The following is a 6,000-nucleotide window of genomic DNA, read 5'->3' as shown; positions in this document are numbered from 1 at the left end:
AATGTGAGCATCATAGTCTTGGGGTAGTTGAGATGCAGTGCGTACTGCGTATGTAAGACCAAACAGAAATCGCTTTTGGCAGGTCTTGGATGTTGTCGATCACAACTTGTCCCTCAAGGATGATCTTCAGTGAGGCTGGACTGCGATGCAGGGAAGGGAGGGACTAGCACCTTCATGCTCAACCAGGAGGATCCCAATATCAATGTCGCGGAACGAGTCCTCATCATCAGTGTCCTGAAACGACAGCAATATAAGAGCACAATCAGGACATGTTTCATTAAATAACCATGAATAATGCACTATAGTCATAAGAGAGTCAGACACATGAGGGAAGGTGTGAGTTGGTTCTGCTGGAATAAAGCACAAACAGATCACTCAAAGAGGTTGGAAAGAGCTGTTGCTATTAGTGCTGACCGAGAAATCATATTTTCGTTGTCATCGCAATATGAACATGCGTGATAAAAAAAATAGCAAAATAGCAATAAACAATTAATAAGAAATTATTTAATTTAGGGATGGTATGGAAACCCAATATTAAACGTAACCCACATTTGGTATACCAGCTAAGACAAAAGCTGTCTGTATGAACTGTTTGCCACGTATCTTAAAACGTTGCGTATTCTTGTGAATTCACTTGCTGAGAAAAAGCAGACCCCCCCCCCCCGGTCGGGTAGCGGTACCTGCAGGCAGTGACCCACAGCAGCAGTGGAAGGAGGACAGAATAAATGATACTGGCAGATGTCTGTGTTCTTCATTCTTTCAAAACTTGCCTCAGTATAATGCTGGCAGGAATATTTTTTTCCAGTGAGATATTAATGTATATAATGACTGATGCTGGTGTAACCGTTATACTGTTGCTCCTCTAGAATCACTACAGGTACAGCTGCTAGAGGAGGGGCTGCTTTGTCTCAGCCAGCAGCACACTTTATAAGATCTGCCACATTTAAAAACAAGTGGCAAACTAACCTACACAGTTAAGACTATATAAGCGGCTTTTGTTTTGTCTTGTTTGTAACAATTTCACCAATATTTATCGGCCAGAAAAAATCGTACTCGTGATAAGTGGAACAATCTTAATCTGCAATTGTATAAAACTACGCTCACAGGGTTTACCAGGGACAGGAACTAACAAATAATGGTGCTTTTAAATACTCTGTGAGAAGGTAAGAGGTTACTTACAGAGCCTGCTTTGTAGAAGTCTGTGGGGTTGTCGCCAAGGATAATTGGAAGCCCTCTGAGCACCAGGGTCCGGATATCAGTTGGCTCTGTAGTCTGTTGGGGAGTAAAATGACAACAAGTTACACAGCTAGAATGACAAGAAATTGTTGGTATATTTGACTCTTTACCACAGCTGTAGGACAGGAAAATAATCCGTTTTTTTCCCAGCTGAATCTTTGTCTTTGTCCTTGTCATTAGTTTATTGTTTATTTTTGTATATATGATGTATTTGTGACATTGTCAAACACAGAAAGCATACATACATAGACCCTCACATGTACAATAAAGGGAGTAAAAGAGACCATTCTACCAGGGTCAATAGTTTAACCCGTTACCTTTGAAGACGAACTCTGTCCCGCCCATCACGCGGGTGGAGTGGAGCCCCCGGCTGTAGCGCCCCCGGGCGTAGATGCTGAAGGTGGGGTGTTGGCAGATGGGGTCGGAGTAGTAGTGGCCCTCCCAGGTGTGGTTGTTGTCGTGGAAGATGAAGTGGCGGGTGAGGAAGAGCACCTCGGGGCGCACCTCACAGCGCTGGCTCACCCACTCACCGTACAGCCCCGCGCGGGGCCAGGGTGAGGGGGTGCAGCTCGTCGGAGCGGAAGATAATCCGGCAGGCGTGCAACCTAAGGACACATTTTGAATTGGGTTTATTACCAAATGATAACTAGAAAAGAAAAGGAACAAAATACATGAACTCCACTGCACAACGTTAACTAACCTCTGTACAACGTTAACAGAGGTTAAAATCAATAGATTAAAAATCGTGTTGGTGAACACGAAATGCCATGAGACTGGGTTAACAGTTAACACCTGGGAGCTTTTCAGTGCAACCAGAGTGTGTAACTGCGACCACGACTACGAAGTGTACTGCGACTGGTGAGCACCTCTGCTTAGAGAATAGAGGGTTAAACACACCAGAGCCTGTAAAACCAAACATATTTGAACGTGAGTTTGTTGCAACCTGGCCCCCTCACTGAAGGAATATTCATTCTTGTGATACACTTTTCTATGTCTAAAACATGCAAAATACATTGTTTTATACAGCTAGCCTTACTCTTCCCAATGATAACAAAATCCACTTGCGAGCTACTCTAAAGCGTGCTCATTAACATTAAGCTAATTGACAGTCGCGTCCTACTTAGCGTATCAACTTTAAAGCTGTATGATCTAACATCTAAAGAGCTTTAGTTAGCTTTTACACAATTCAACAAATAGGCCAATTGGCACAGCCTTCAAGCCCAGGCAGCGCAATATCAAAGCTTCCTAATTTTTATGTAACAATTTGTTGTAAACATGGGTTTTTGTAGCAAGCGCATTCGCAATGGATCGGAACATTTGCAGACTTGCTGCGTTACTTTTTATTTTCTTTGACTTTGTGATGTAAATTAGCTCAGGCCTCATTGCTAATGCGTGTTGTCTCGTGGTATGATCTGGAGCAGGCAGTGGGGCACTGGTGGGTGGGGGGCAGGGTGAGGGTGAGGGCTTTTCCCCCACTGCAAATGACAACTGGCAAATCAGCCTCTCATGGAAACCAGATGTTTAATTGTTCTCAGATGCTGAAGCTTTTGGTGTGAGCCGCAATGTGTGACTTTGCTCTGTTCTTAGGTTGAATTAATTCAGCTTTGCCGATAAAAAATGCTTGCGTGCCTCACGGGCTTGGGGTCTGTTTGATTGTGTGGGCAGATCAGACTGAGGTCAAATAGTCAGAAATTATTGAGCATTGTTTGTAGCTAACAGTAAACAGATGAGTTTGTTTCAATGTTTGATAAGTTGTCAATCACACAAAAGTTTAAATGACTAATTTGCATGTCATTTCAAAACAAAGGTCACACTTCTGCTGTATGTGTGGATACAAGTTAATAAACACAACTTTGAAAAGGAATGCACCTTCACTTTAATCATCAAGCATGAATTGAATGATTTATATGCAATTTATAATATCACCAACTGGAAAAGACCTAATATTACAAAATGTCGACATTTACAGCTAGTTGTTTATTGGTTATTCCAATTGTTTGTCAGCAGAATTACAGAATAACTACAGGTCAAATTGTAATGAAATGTGGTGGAATGGTGTTGCATGGGCCAAAGAAGAACCCACTAAATGTTGGAGCTGACCCGAACACTCGGGGATACATGAATTATTTTTTAATTATGGAAACATCCTTGGCGAGGTCTATGCCCTACTAGTTCTTTGCGGTTTAAAAAGTGTTTTTAAAATGGCCCTATTATACTTTTCGGGCTTTTCCATTTCCTGTAGTGTGTTATTTAGGTTTTTGTGCATGTAAATGGTCTGCAAAGGCTAAAATCTCTTTGTTCCATCCAGAGGGAGTTTCTCTCCCACACATTCTCCCCCCCTGCCTGAAACGCATCCATTGGATTCCTTTGTTTACTCCCGTAACATAGTGACATCACTAAGTAACACTTGCGCTTCTATTGGCTAGAGCTCCAATACATATGTAATAGGCACCAAGTAGTAGCACCAATAACCTCAAGATGACACGGACCACTATTGCGGTAAGCATGTTGTAACTTCCGGTTGTTTTTGTCATCTCCGGGTATCCTGTGTGCCTGTTCTGCTGCTGATAGCTTATTATCAATCAATCAATAAATCAATCAATGTTTATTTATATAGCCCAATATCACAAATGTTACATTTGTCTCAGTGGTCTTCACAGTGTGTACAGAATATCAGTATGACAATACGACACCCTCTGACCCTCACATCGTACAAGGAAAAACTTCCGAAGAAAACCCACAGTTTAAAGGGGAAAAATGGGAGAAACCTCAGGGAGAGCAACAGAGGAGGGATCCCTCTCCCAGGACGGACAGACGTGCAATAGATGCCGTGTGTAAATTGAAAAGATAATACATTTGCAACATAGGTAGTCCAGATGTTTGGAAATGCATGTGTGTATAATAGGAAGATGAATCCACAAGGATATCCATCCAGGACCGATGATCCAGGACCACAGCTACGACTCGCGATCCAGGGCTCGCGATCCAGGACACAGGACCGCAGGATCATCCATGACTCCGGATCCCAGCGTATATAGACACCAAAAAGAAAGACATGTGGGGAAGCTGGGTTAATCGGAACATGAGAGTACACAGGTACAGACAGAGAGAAGGAAGAAGTAAGATGTCCCCCGACAAACTAAGCCTATATCAGCAAAACTAGGGGCTGAATCTAATCAGCCCTAACTATAAGCTTTATCAAAAAGGAAGGTCTTAAGTGCACTCTTAAAAACGGATAGGGTGTCTGCCGCCCGAACACAAACTGGAAGCTGATTCCACAAATGTGGAGCTTGATAAGAAAAGGCTCTGGCTCCCATTGTACTTTTAGAGACTCTACGAACAACCAACAACCCTGCATTCTTGGAACGCAATGCCCTAGTAGGACAGTAGGGTATAATGAGTTCTTTAAGGTAAGATGGCGCCTGCCCATTAAGGGCTTTGTAGGCGAGAAGAAGAATTTTAAATTCTATCCTGTGTTCTATAGGGAGCCAGTGTAAGGCAGCCAGAACAGGAGTAATGTGGTCCCTTTTCCTAACTCTGGTTAGTACACGAGCTGCAGCATTTTGAATCAGCTGAAGCAACCTGACTGACTTCTTGGTACTCCCTGATAATAAAGAGTTACAATAATCCAGCCTAGAAGTAACAAATGCATGGACTAGTTTCTCTGCATCGTTTTGAGGCAATATATGCCTGATTTTTGCAATGTTACGTAGATGGAAGTAGGCGGGCCTTGAGATTGATTTTATGTGGGCGTTAAAGGATAAATCCTGATCAAATATAACACCAAGATTCCTTACAGTCTCACTGGAGGCCAAATGAATGCCATCCATAGTTAGTATATCTTTAGATAATTTGTTTCGTAGATTCTTCGGGCCAAGTACAATAACTTCAGTTTTGGTCGTGTTTAATATCAAAAAGTTTAAGGTCATCCACGTTTTTTAAGTTCTTAAGGCAGTCTTGAATTTTATTTAGATGATTAATTTCATCAGGCTTGATTGATAAATATAGTTGAGTATCATCCGCATATTTTGTTCACATTATATATGCTTCTGTTAGGCAATATTATAAGGAATCATTCTGTAAATTTTCATTGTTATGCGGATGATACTCAACTATATTTATCAATCAAGCCTGATGAAATTAATCATCTAAATAAAATTCAAGACTGCCTCAAGGACTTAAAAACGTGGATGACCTTAAACTTTTTGATGTTAAACACGACCAAAACTGAAGTTATTGTACTCGGCCCAAAGAATCTACGAAACAAATTATCTAAAGATATACTAACTATGGATGGCATTAATTTGGCCTCCAGTGAGACTGTAAGGAATCTTGGTGTTATATTTGATCAGGATTTATCCTTTAACGCCTACATAAAATCAATCTCAAGGACCGCCTACTTCCATCTACGTAACATTGCAAAAATCAGGCATATCTTGCCTCAAAACGATGCAGAGAAACTAGTCCATGCATTTGTTACTTCAAGGCTGGATTATTGTAACTCTTTACTATCAGGGAGTACCAAGAAGTCAGTCAAGTCGCTTCAGCTGATTCAAAACGCTGCAGCTCGTGTACTAACCAGAGTTAGGAAAAGGGACCACATTACTCCTGTTCTGGCTGCCTTACACTGGCTCCCTAGAACACAGGATAGAATTTAAAATTCTTCTTCTCGCCTACAAAGCCCTTAATGGGCAGGCGCCATCTTACCTTAAAGAACTCATTATACCCTACTGTCCTACTAGGGCATTGCGTTCCAAGAATGCA

At 41.7% G+C, this 6,000-nt stretch overlaps 1 long non-coding RNA gene across 1 annotated transcript; it reads right to left on the bottom strand.

Moving 5' to 3' along the window:
• Positions 1–205: 205 nt before the first annotated feature.
• On the bottom strand, positions 206–1,573 carry LOC117466602 (uncharacterized). Its single transcript, XR_004554295.2, has 3 exons — positions 1,554–1,573; positions 1,180–1,272; positions 206–234 (listed from the first exon to the last, which is right to left on the bottom strand). It is a non-coding gene; the product is annotated as an uncharacterized lncRNA (long non-coding RNA).
• Positions 1,574–6,000: the final 4,427 nt, after the last annotated feature.

The sequence above is a fragment of the Pseudochaenichthys georgianus genome, chromosome 21 (assembly GCF_902827115.2).
Source record: "Pseudochaenichthys georgianus chromosome 21, fPseGeo1.2, whole genome shotgun sequence".
Classification (NCBI taxonomy): domain Eukaryota; kingdom Metazoa; phylum Chordata; class Actinopteri; order Perciformes; family Channichthyidae; genus Pseudochaenichthys; species Pseudochaenichthys georgianus.
This window is presented reverse-complemented; position numbering and strand designations above follow the sequence as displayed.